This window comes from Mauremys reevesii, linkage group 7 (genome assembly GCF_016161935.1).
Source record: "Mauremys reevesii isolate NIE-2019 linkage group 7, ASM1616193v1, whole genome shotgun sequence".
NCBI lineage: Eukaryota > Metazoa > Chordata > Testudines > Geoemydidae > Mauremys > Mauremys reevesii.
In genome coordinates this window covers 31,597,566-31,609,843 of record NC_052629.1, presented here as the reverse complement: position 1 = coordinate 31,609,843, position 12,278 = coordinate 31,597,566, and the positions used below count along the sequence as shown (strand labels likewise).

The following is a 12,278-nucleotide window of genomic DNA, read 5'->3' as shown; positions in this document are numbered from 1 at the left end:
AAAGCATTAAAAAAAAAAAAAAAAGGAAAAAAAAGCATTCTAAAATAAACAGCTGTTTCTTGTCACCTAACTCTATTAAAACTAATCATTTTTTTAAAATTACCACCTGCGGTTACAGCATTTTAGTAAAATCAAGCTTTCATTTAATTCTGAAAATCTGCTTACCATGAGAGAATCTTCCCCAAATGAAATATTTTAAATAAAACTAGTTACTTCTGCTTAGATCACATCCCTCAATTTTAGCCAGTTGGGGAATGAATGGATCAGAAAAAGCACACGTCAATGCCCAAAACTCTGTCCAGGGGTTGGGGGTTCCTCAGCAATAATGTTACATGCCACACCTCTGCCCTCAAGGTGGATTGATTTAAACCACACTATTTTAATTATGATTTAATTCAGCAAGGGGGAAACTGATATAAATCAGTTTCAATCTTGTTTTACCTTGGTATTTACTTATTTACCAAAAGGAAGGTTGAACCTCAATGGTTGGTAAAACATGTTGATTTGCAACTAAATATAAGCCTTTACACTAAATTTGGCACTTTTTTTTGCTAACTAGGAGAATACACTATAGCTATACACATCTATTTCAGCTATTATATAGCTTATGTTATATTTATTCAGATTCTTAATGTTTATATTTTTAATCTTAGAAAATAGTGAATTGTGCACAAATAACATCTTTTTTTTAAAATTAAACAACCTTAAATGTGCTAGATACATAATAAAAAATCCAAAAGGTTTATCAAAATGTTTTGCTTTTAAAACTAACTGATTTACTAAACAAAGGAAGACTTGTAGTTAGTGAATCAAACTGATTGTTTCTGGTCACCATGTCCTTCCAGATTTTAGAATTATGTGGTCTCATTCTCTCATACCTAGTTTTTATTCATAGATTAGAAGAGGACAACAAGCTTTCCTTTTTCAACTCCTAATCTTTTTCTTAACTCTGAATGAACTAGTCATTCAATGGAGCTAATTGACTAAGCTGAAATTTAAAAAAATATTCTCCTCTCCACATGCAACAGAGGTTACTGTTATCAAAAGGTGCTTTAAACAACTCTAGTGCAAGGTGCCTATCTGGTGACTTCTACCAGTTCAGTGACTTAAGTTCTTGAAAACCTGGCAACAAACATGTATTTTTAATTAACTTAAATATTAATAAGTGGTGCATTTAGGCCTGAACATAGGTAGTTATATTTTCAAATTTAATTTTAAACAGGTTTATTTTAAAAAAAACTGTATTCCATTTAATTTAAAAAATTCCAATTTAAAAACAGAAAAATCTGTTTTTTTTTTAAAATCACTGATTTTTATCTACCCTGACCCATCACCCTAAACAGACATGAAAACTTTTCTTTGCAACTTTTCCCACATCACACTCTGGGAAAATGCCCACAGAAGTTTCCACTGAACCTTTCTGCATTAATCTCTATGGATTACTACCCTGTGCCTTCAAATCCAACCCTCCCACTGCTGTGGCTTCTGGTCAGGCACAGGCAAGGAGCCACTGGCATGGGGATCTGCAGTCCCAACTTCATGAGCTGCCAAACCCTCGTTTTAAGGGATGATGCAGCTGAAACCCCTCAGATTCAAGTCAATAGACTTTTCTACTTACATTTTGGCCTCCTGTGGCTTTTAATGTGGAGGACACGATTGGTTTATTATTTTAAACACCCTGTGTTTAAAATCAATTTTAAAGTATAGGGGTAAAAAACATCTTTTTAGTTTTGCTTTCTCTAGATACCTTGTTTATATTCTTCCAACTTCTGTGCCGTACTGCACTAGATCTCTTCTAATATAAGAATGAGGTTGTAGAGATCAAAATATATACATAAATTCTGTACTATTTTTGGAGGATTTCTTTCATCTATCAATAAACCTCAGACTACCAATTCACCTTTCCTGTCTGCACAAGAAAATTCCAGCCAACCTAAAAAAAGTAAATTTACTATATCATATTCATAAATATATTTCCTGTAATGCTGCTAAACCAGAAATAAAGAGAAAATGCTATGAATGGTCACTGAGAATAATGTATTTATTGCTTCAGTAACTGATTCTTTCAAAGCAACTAATTTATTTAAGGCAGAAAAAGCTTACAACATTGGTATGCAACTTAATTTTACAGCATTCACTCAAGACCAGAAAACTGATTCAGTAAATGGTAATTTACACCATTCAACATGTAAAAACATTGATGTTAACATAGTACCTGTGCACCAGCGTAAGAAGCTACTAAAATAAAATAATATTTTGAAACATTCTGGAAGCCTATGGGCATTTTCAATGGTAAACTTTTCTGTGGCTAGGGTTATATATTGTAGTTAATCCATGCTCACTTAGTTGGGCATTCTGTCCCCCTCTGGTAGTTGCTAGGCCTAGAGATTGACAAGTCTGCTACAACCCTAGCTAAAAGCTGGGATTTTTTATCTCAAGCATTGGAGACTCATGCATTAAGATCCATAGGCCCCAGGTTTGATCCCTGCTGCTGACGACGCACCCAGGAACATGGGCATTACATGTAGCTTTTGAAGCCACAGGCACATGGGAGAGTGCTTCACAGACTGCAGCTGTCCAAGGGCATATGTCTGAGGAACACAGAGGTGGGTAGAATGTCTCCAGGGATACTAGGAGAGCACAATGAGGCAGCAACTGCCTTTTTTAAAGTATAGCTTGCATTCCTCCACCTATGGAAAACTAGCACCAGGATGCTAGTTATCACCTCTGCAGAGATATGCAAATAAGGATGGCATGGGAAGTCCCCCTTTCTGCATACTTGCACATGAGCAGTCAAAATCTGGGGAGTATAGAAAACTTAAAAAAAAAAAATATATATTATACATATATATATATATATATATATATATATATATATATATATATATATATATATATATATATACATACACACACATACATACACACACACACACACACACACACACACACCCAAATATGCAAACAATGTTTAAATTATCCCAATTAATATTATTTTGCCAAAAAGCACTCAAAACATTATGATGTATAAATAATTGTGAATATAAAAGCACATGGGACAACCTACAAAAGCCTGCACCTTGGTTATAGCCTCACACGGAGATTTTCTAAAGCCACTAAATAGCTAAAGAAATCCACTAATAACTACACTGGTACCTTTCTGACATCATTTAAGCCTCAAATGAAATATATTCCCTCTATCAGTACAGAAAAGTAAAAATGTGGAAAACTAGATCCAAAAGGTGAATCACCCTGGATTCAAAGGTCAGCCAACAAAACAAGTGAATAATTAAAAGATAACATGGCAACATTTCAGCACTCACATCCACAAAATGTTTTAGGTTGTAAACCATAAGACTCTGAAACCAATTTAATAAAGGACATTTTTCATCTATATTCACTTAGCTTAATAACTGGTACAGTGTTTTAAGATTTAAAGTGCCAGCTAGTACTGACTATTATTTAGTAACTTCATATTTAAATAAATAAATAAATAAAAAACCTAGAAATAGGTTATAAAAAGAAGCTAGGTAAAAATGCGTTTACACCCCTACCAACCTAAGCTCTGGTCTAAACTACGGGGTTAGGTCGAATTTAGCTGCGTTACGTTGATTTTAAAATGAATGCGTCTACACAATCAACCGCATTCCATCGACCTAAAGGGCTCTTAAAATCGACTTCTGTACTCCTCCTCGGCAAAAGGAGAAGCACTAAAAATCGACCTTGCTGGGTCAAATTTGGGGTAGTACAGACGCAATTCAATGGTATTGGCTTCTGGGAGCTATTCCAGAGTGCTCCAATGTGACCGCTCTGGACAGCACTTTGAACTCCGATGCACTAGCCAGGTACACAGGAAAAGCCCCGGGAAATTTTGAATTTCATTTCCTGTTTGGTCAGTGTGGCGAGCTCAGCAGCACAGGTGACCATGCAGTCCCCCCAGAATCGCAAATGAGCTCCAGCATGGACCAAAAGGGAGACACTGGATCTGATTGCTGTATGGGGAGAAGAATCTGTGCAGGCCGAACTCCGATCAAAAAGAAGAAATGCTAATATATATGCCAAGATTACACAGGGCATAGTGAAGAGAAGCTACAACAGGGACACACAACAGTGCCACATGAAAGTTAAGGAGCTCAGGCAAGCCTACCAAAAGACAAAGGAGGCAAATGGTTGCTCCGGGTCAGAGCCCCATACATGCCGCTTCTATGATGAGCTGCATGACATTGTACGGGGGGACCCTACCATTACCCCACCCTTGTCTGTGGACACCTCACACAAAAGGAAGGAGGATTTTGCAGATGAGGAAGAGGAGGAGGAGAACGCGATGCAAGCATCATGCACCTTTCCCAGCCATCCCACATTGATGTCGGTGAAACGTCCCTTGTGATCCACCAGTGCCTGCAGCACCACTGAAAAGTACCCCTTGCGCTTTACGTATTGGTTGGCAAGGCGGTCCGGTAGAGGAGGGCGGTCAGGGGATGGAGAACAGGGACGGTTGGAATGGGAGTCCCGGGGAGCCTGTCAGGGAGTGGGGATGTGGATAGGTGTCAGGAGGGCAGTCAGGGGACAGGGAGTAAGGGGTGGGGTTGGATAAGGGAGTAGGATCCCGGGGGGCAGTTAGGGGCGGGGTCCCGGGAGGGTGGTCAGGGGATGAGGAGCAGAGGGCGGTTGGATAGAGGTAGGAGTCCCGGGGGCTGTCAGGGGCGGGTGTGTTGATTAGGGGTCAGGGCAGTCATGGGACAGGGGGATTGGATAGGGGGCGGGGGTCCCGGGAGGAGGTGGTCAGGGGACAAAGAGCAAGGAGGTTGGATGGGTTGGGGGTTCTGAGGGGGGAAGTCAGGGGGCGGGAAGTGGGAGGGGGTGGATGGTGGCGGGGACCAGGCTGTTTGGGGAGGCACAGCCTTCCCTACCCAGCCCTCCACACAGTTGCGCAACTCTGATGTGGCCCTCGGGCCAAAAAAAGTTTGCCCACCCCAATCTAGTTTGATTAAATGAACAAAGTCCTTCTATCATCCGCCATCTCAGTCAAATCCACCAAGATTACTAATCTCCCTCTCCATTCTCTATGGCTGTTGTGAATCACAGACCCAGGAAAATGCACGTGCCAACAGCAGTTTCACGGCTGACCAAACATTTTTCACTATTGCACTCCTTTTCCCAGATGCTGAAAGAACTGGCAGTGTTGACTTTATGTAAATAAATCCAGTCGTGAAATTCCAACTTCTCCCACAACTGAGTAAAGATCATTGGATGTACTGTTAATTCCCTTGGATTTAAGTTGGTGAAGATAACCAGTCCAACTTCATATCAAGAAGTCCAGCTAAGTGAGACACTTGATTTTTTTTTTCAGATGACTCTCCACCCAAAAAGGAAGAGAGCTTCAAAGGGGTTATACTGAACATTTTCTCTGATTTTTCATAATGAAACCATGACAAAAAATTGTATTGCATTATATATTGTAGATGGTCTTCCCTTTCACTGGACACTGTCATTTCATCATAGCTAGGGAAACTGCCCGGGTCTGAAGATTTATGGGACGTGCTAATTACATTGCCAAACACTTAACCTGCCAATCACCACTACAATCTTGACTAACAGGAACGTCAACAGTGTTCAAAGATTTTGCAGAATCTAGAGATCTCCCTTTGCTTCACTGGAATCACCAACATAATGTAGCAACTAAAGTCAGAGTAGTAACAGATGAACTTGTGCAATGCAGGCTTATGGATCCTTCTTCCATTCCAACTGCATCAAACTTTGCAGTGAGCATTTGAATTTTGACCCCAGATCTACACATGACACCATAAACCCTAATGCTTTTTTATAGTGCATCATTATCTCCATACTCATAGACTGCAATGTGCTTATGCTTTATCTCACCCAAGTCTTATTTTCTGAGGATCAAAATGAATTCCTAAAAATACTCTAGACTTCTAAAAGAACATATCTACCTACAGTTACTATCTACACTTTTCAATATTTTATAGAGAAAAGCAACAATAGCATTGAAGACAGACATGTAGTTGTACCATTGCTTCCATTGCTTATTCAGAGTTTCTGTAGTTCTGAAGATCCCCTGGTTGCTTCAAATACACTACCTGGAATGGAGGATGAATCCTGAGTTGGTTGGGTGTTTTTTTTTGGCATCTACTGTATAGATGCATGAGGAATGGATTTAGATTGCCTGAATTTATTATTATTCATCTCCCGCATTTTCCCCCTACATCACCTGATGAATCATCTCTTCTTTGCCCGGATGGAATTCCTGACTCATCCATTTTGTCTGCTCCCAACCAGAAAACTCCGAAACCTAACTGACCTGTTGTAGATGGTTGGAAATGGTCACTTATTGGCCTACTGTATGGAATCCTGTTAAGCCTCTCCCATTTCTGCAGTAACTACACAGAAGAAAGAAGTTTACCAAAAGATATGCTGTTTTCCCCCCAGTTATTACTGGCATCTCTTACATGACAAAAAGATGCCTGGTAGCCCAAAGTCTTACCCAGTTTAAGGTGTTGGCTCCATATGGGTTCACACAATTACTGTCTCTTACAGAAGGAGATTATCTCAAATTCAACTGCTGTTTACTTCCATTTGTTTTTTACATTATGGTTAATAAAAGTTCAGATGAACGTTCTCTGATGTTTGGTGTGCTCTTTCAAATTAAATCCATCACAGAGTTAATGACAGCAGTTACAAAGTGTGTATTCATGTGTCCATTTTCTCTTCTTAAGTAACAGATCAGTGTTGAGCTGTTGCAATTAAGGCCAACAGAAAGATTTATGACTGAAAGTTATGAATTCATAGCTGAGAGACAGACATCTGGTCTGACCTAATATTCCTTATATTTTCTACATTGCAACTGCCTTCACAGTTTTTGTTCAACATCTTTATTAATGATCTGGATGATGGGATGAATTACACCCTCAGCAAGTCCGCAGATGACACTAAGCTGGGGGGAGAGGTAGATACGCTGAAGGGTAGGGATAGGATCCAAAGCGACCTAGACAAATTGGAGGATTGGGCCCAAAGAAATCTGATGAGGTCCAACAAGGACAAGTGCAGAGTCCTGCGCTTAGGCAGGAAGAATCCCATGCACCACTATAGACTGGGGACTGACTGGCTAAGCAGCAGTTCTGCAGAACAGGACCTGGGGATTACAGTGGATGAGAAGCTGGATATGAGTCAGCAGTGTGCCCTTGTTGCCAAGGTCAACGGCATATTGGGCTGTATTAGTAGGAGCATTGCCAGCAGATTGAGGGAAGTGATTATTCCCCTCTATTTGGCACTGGTGAGGCCACACCTGGAGTATTGTGTCCAGTTTTGGTCCCCCCACTACAGAAGGGATGTGGACAAATTGGAGAGAGTCCAGCAGAGGGCAACGAAAATGATTAGGGCACATGACTTATGAGGAGAGGCTGAGGGAACTGGGAATTTTGTCTGCAGAAGAGAAGAGTGAGGGGGTATTTGATAGCAGCCTTCAACTACCTGAAGGGGTTTTCCAAAGAGGATGGAGCTAGGCTGTTCTCAATGGTGGGAGATGACAGAACAAGAAGCAGTGGTCTCAGGTTGCATGGGGAAGGTCTTGGTTGGATATTAGGAAACACTATTTCACTAGGAGGGTGTTGAAGCACTGGAATAGATTACCTAGGGAGGTGGTGGAATCTCCAAAGCCCTGGCTGGGATGATTTAGTTGGTGTTGGTCCTGCTTTGAGCAGGGGGTTGGACTAGATGACCTCCTGAGGTCTCTTCCAACCCTAATATTCTATGATTCTACGAATGTGTTCTCTTAATTTTATTACTTCCAATATCTGTTCCCTTAAAGTTCAACTTCTTGGCATCTTTTGCCCGACGTACTTTGAGCCTAAGTTCACACACTTTTTTTTTTTAAATTTAAAGCCTAGAAGAAGATAGGGTTATATAGTACATGCTAATGAGGCCATATTAGGCCTTGATGGCTATTGAGCCACTGTAAATGCTGTGAAGGCAGTTGCAATGTAGAAAGTATAAGGAATATTAGGTCAGACCAGATGTCTGTCCCTCAGCTATGAATTCATAACTTTCAGTCATAAATCTTTCTGTTGGCCTTAATTGCAACAGCTCAACACTGATCTGTTACTTATGAAGAGAAAATGGACACATGAATACACACTTTGTAACTGCTGTCATTAACTCTGTGATGGATTTAATTTGAAAGAGCACACCAAACACCAGAGAATGTTCATCTGAACTTTTATTAACCATAATGTAAAAAAACAGCAGTTGAATTTGAGATAATCTCCTTCTGTAAGAGACAGTAATTGTGTGAACCCATACGGAGCCAACACCTTAAACTGGGTAAGATTTTGGGCTACCAGGCATTTTTTTGTCATGGAATCCTATTAAGCCTCTCCCATTTCTGCAGGAGCTACACAGAAGAAAGAAGTTTACCAAAAGATATGCTGTTTTCCCCCCAGTTATTACTGGCATCTCTTACATGACATATTTTAAAAAAAGAAAGAAAGAGAACCCGGGGAACTATAGACCGGTCAGCCTCACTTCAGTCCCCGGCAAAAATCATGGAGCAGGTCCTCAAGGAATCCATTTTGAAGCACCTGGAGGAGAGAAAGGTGATCAGGAACAGTCAACATAGATTCACCAAGGGAAAGTCATGTCTGACCTCCCTCATTGCCTTGCATTTTTATTTAGCCAACAAAAGAGACAGTTGTTCAAAAAAGCATTAGTCAAACACTTTACCATTGTTTGTGATCTTTTGTATCCAGCAGAGTTAAAAGTCATGGTCTTAACAGGCTACTGTTATTTAATTTCCAAAGAGTCTGCTGAAACATTTGCCTTAAAGTCAAATGAGAGGTCAAGGAACTGAACAGCACCTGAGACTCTGGGCAGTTCAACACCTGAAAACTTATGAGCCAAGAATGAAGCATGCTAGTAAATAATGGAAGGCTTTTTCACCTATCATAGTTCTGAAAGTCCTGCATACAAGACCACAAACTCTTAAATGAAAATGAACACATTTACCAGAGATTTACCAGAAATTCCAGAGAGCAAATGATTCAAAGGATGGGTCAAGAGAGAAACTCAAGAACTTAGAATGGAAATTAGAGGAAACAATCACTCTCAAATCATGTAGTGGAGGGAAGGATAGCTCTGGGAGATCTAGCTAGATGTGGTGATAAAAGACTATCAGAGGTTTTTAAATGTCAGAGATTTCTATTTTTATAGCTAAGGGTCTATGTGCATGGAAAAGCTGGATATTGTTTATCACTCCAAAATATGGTGTTTCTATTAAGAATTGTGAATTAGAATCCTAATTGTCAAAATTCAAAGAGTAAATATTGGAAAACTGACATGACTACTGCATCCATTCCATTTCTTTTTCTATCATCAAAACACATCTCTTCTCAAAAGAATCAGCACCACAAAGGAAGCCAGCACCAGAAATGAAAAGTCTGCATGCTTTGGAAGATAGTTGAATTCTTAGGGGGCAGCAAAATAAGCAGGAGGCCCTCACAAAATAAAACAAACCCAAAGACACAATGAGTCTCTGTTAACAGGAAGTGGCCCTTTATGCCCAGATCTAAAATCCCTAATTACTAAAGCAAATATAATCTGATGGTATAGCAGAAAGCATAAAAGGAATACACAACATAATAGTTCAAAATAATACAGGGCCCAATCCGCAACAGTTATTCACATTGTGCAGTACCTTGCTCTAAAAGTTAAGTCCCGTTAAAATAAACAGTACTACTTGAGCAGCCAAGTACTAATAAACATGAGTAAGACTGCCGATATTGGGCCTTTAGCTGGTATGTTTCAAACAACATTTATTGTTCAATTTTGAGAAAAGGCGTTGCATAGGCTATTCCTCAACCAATGCCAGCATATTTTTAGTACTTTGGAAAGACATGATGAAAAATTAATGCTTCTGAATAGAAAAAGCTAACATCAACTGTTCCACTACACTACCATTCTCAGAATACATCTTTTTTGTAACCTGATCTTGACTTAATTACATTAAATGGAACAATTCATTCTCTGAAACCTGTTTTCTTCCCCTTTTATGAACATCTGCCATCCAGACTGCATTTTATCATTCCTGTATAAAAAAAAAAAAAACAAACCCACAAGAGGTCAAACTAATTTTTGCCTAGAGGAAAATTAATAACCCAAAAATTGAAGAGCATGTGCATGTCTGCAACTTCAAGCATTCCTTAACATATTTAAAACAATCAGTCACATAACACTTCCGTTATGAAATTTCAAAGTGTTTTCAAAAACTGTGGTATTAACAGCAGCACCACTTAAAATTACCACCAATAATATTTGGTCAGCAAGCCAAAACCATGCTCGCTTTTTGTTTATGGAGACCTTGTCAATTACATCAGTCTCTGAGAGGAAGCCCACCCTGACATCTGAGTCATTCAGGCAGTGAATTCATCTCTGAGAGATCTACTGTTGCTAGAACTAAAATACTGAAGGAGCAAAACTATGCAAAAATGAAAATGCATATTTTAGTTGTGTTGCAAGGTGTTTTCTAGTTTAACTTAAGAGTTGATTAACCAAATATTCTTTAATTGATCAAATGGAAAACAAAAACAAGGCTTTAACATGTACAACTGTCATGGGAATCACTGTAAACTCTAAAGTAAATTCACATTATAAACATATGTAATTCAAATTGATTGAATGAATCCATGAGCTATAGAAATATTGACAAAATCCAAGAGTCTCTTAGTAGATTTCTTAGTGTGCAATAATATCTTTCAATCGAAGATAAACAGAACTCAAACAGAAAAAAGAATGCCTTTGCAGCACTCCCCATTTTGCTTAAGGGTTTATTTTGTTTTTATTTGTTAGCCTAATTGAAGGAGACTATCAATTACTGAAGAACAGAGCAGGATGTTTCTAAATTTGACTACATAGTTCATGTGTCTGTGTATCTGCTCAGGACTTTGATATGCTTAACATAAAATCAACCATCTTCTAAAAGAAGTCTAAGTGGGTTGACACCCTTTCTCTTTAAAGCATGGGTATACAGCTTTTACTCCATGATCTTACATTTTAAAATGAAGGTCATACTGAGCTTTTTAAAAACAAAAACAAAAAAAACCCACACAATCTCAAAGTGTAAAAGGCCTTCCAAAATTATTTAAAATTACATTTAGTTTGCTCATCATCATCATCATCTTTTCCCCCCTCTTTCTTCCATGGTTGCAAGGAGAAAACCATTCCCTTTGGCAGCTGACATCATGGCAGTCTCCCATCACCATTAACTTCCCATTCCTGAGGGGGACACCTCAACTTATCTAACAGTTCTATTATGCTCCTAGGAAGAAGAAAAAAAGCTGAGTTTTGCCTAATCCATGCTCTTGAAAGGAAGAACCTAACAGGCGGATATGGAATTCCTCTACTGTTTTCTTGCCTGAACCCAATGTAGGCATTGGTAGAGGAAAACAAGAAGCCAGGAACTGAATGAGAATGGCATCAAAAGACCATTACATAGGTTGAACTTCATACACCGTTCAGCATCAACAGCTAGCCACAGATTTTGTGAGGACCACAAGGGCTCTTATCAGCCCACCACTGCTGTTAGGTATCTTTGGACGCTTATGAGCACTTCTCTTCTGCCCTTGCAGCTCTTGTGGCATTCTGTATTAAAAATGATCCTATCCAAAGGCATTTCAGTACTGCAGCAGCAGCTAAACCACAAAGAGCATGAAATATTTACTTGCTACCCATTTTGCGGGGGGGGGGGGGGGGGAGAGACTATCTAATAAGTGCATTCCTCACTGCATTCAGTTCTCCAGTTAATAGGTTATGGCTGCATCCATTAACCCCACCCTATACTTGGCAAAGTAGCACAATACCTTCATTAGGTGTGCCTGACTGCAGTAATTGACAGACAACCCAGTCCTGGGGAATATGATTGAGCTAACTGCTTCACAAATAAAAATGCAGAACTATAAAAATGGAGAGCCGCTACCTTGACAAGACAGGAACCATTCACTGTTGGATCTGTGAATAGGAATTTACCCAAGAGAATTTAAGATTCTTTTTTTCCTACTTTAGCCTTCATAGTATATCTAACTTGGGCAAGTTGTATTAATTAATAAATAATGTGTTGCAAAAGCTACCTGTGCACTTATCTAATATTAAAATGTAATAACTTTGAACTTAAGATATTTTGTCATTTTAGCTGAATAGGAAGAATGCAGTTGTATTAACCTTTGAACAATGAAGATGGCAGAGAAATTAATAGACAAAAATCTGTAGGGAGG

The 12,278-nt window shown here is 39.2% G+C and overlaps 1 protein-coding gene across 9 annotated transcripts in view; it reads right to left on the bottom strand.

Annotated features, from left to right (window-relative positions):
- PLCE1 (phospholipase C epsilon 1) overlaps positions 1–12,278 on the bottom strand; it is a 312,093-nt gene that overhangs the window by 275,500 nt on the left and 24,315 nt on the right. The window contains exon 1 of one of the 9 annotated variants that reach the window (XM_039546695.1): positions 2,343–2,379. The exons of the other annotated variants lie outside the window; for them this stretch is intronic. The gene's annotated coding sequence lies outside the window, so the exon portion shown is untranslated. Of the gene's footprint in view, positions 1–2,342; positions 2,380–12,278 lie in introns of those variants that run through there. 9 annotated transcript variants of the gene reach the window in all.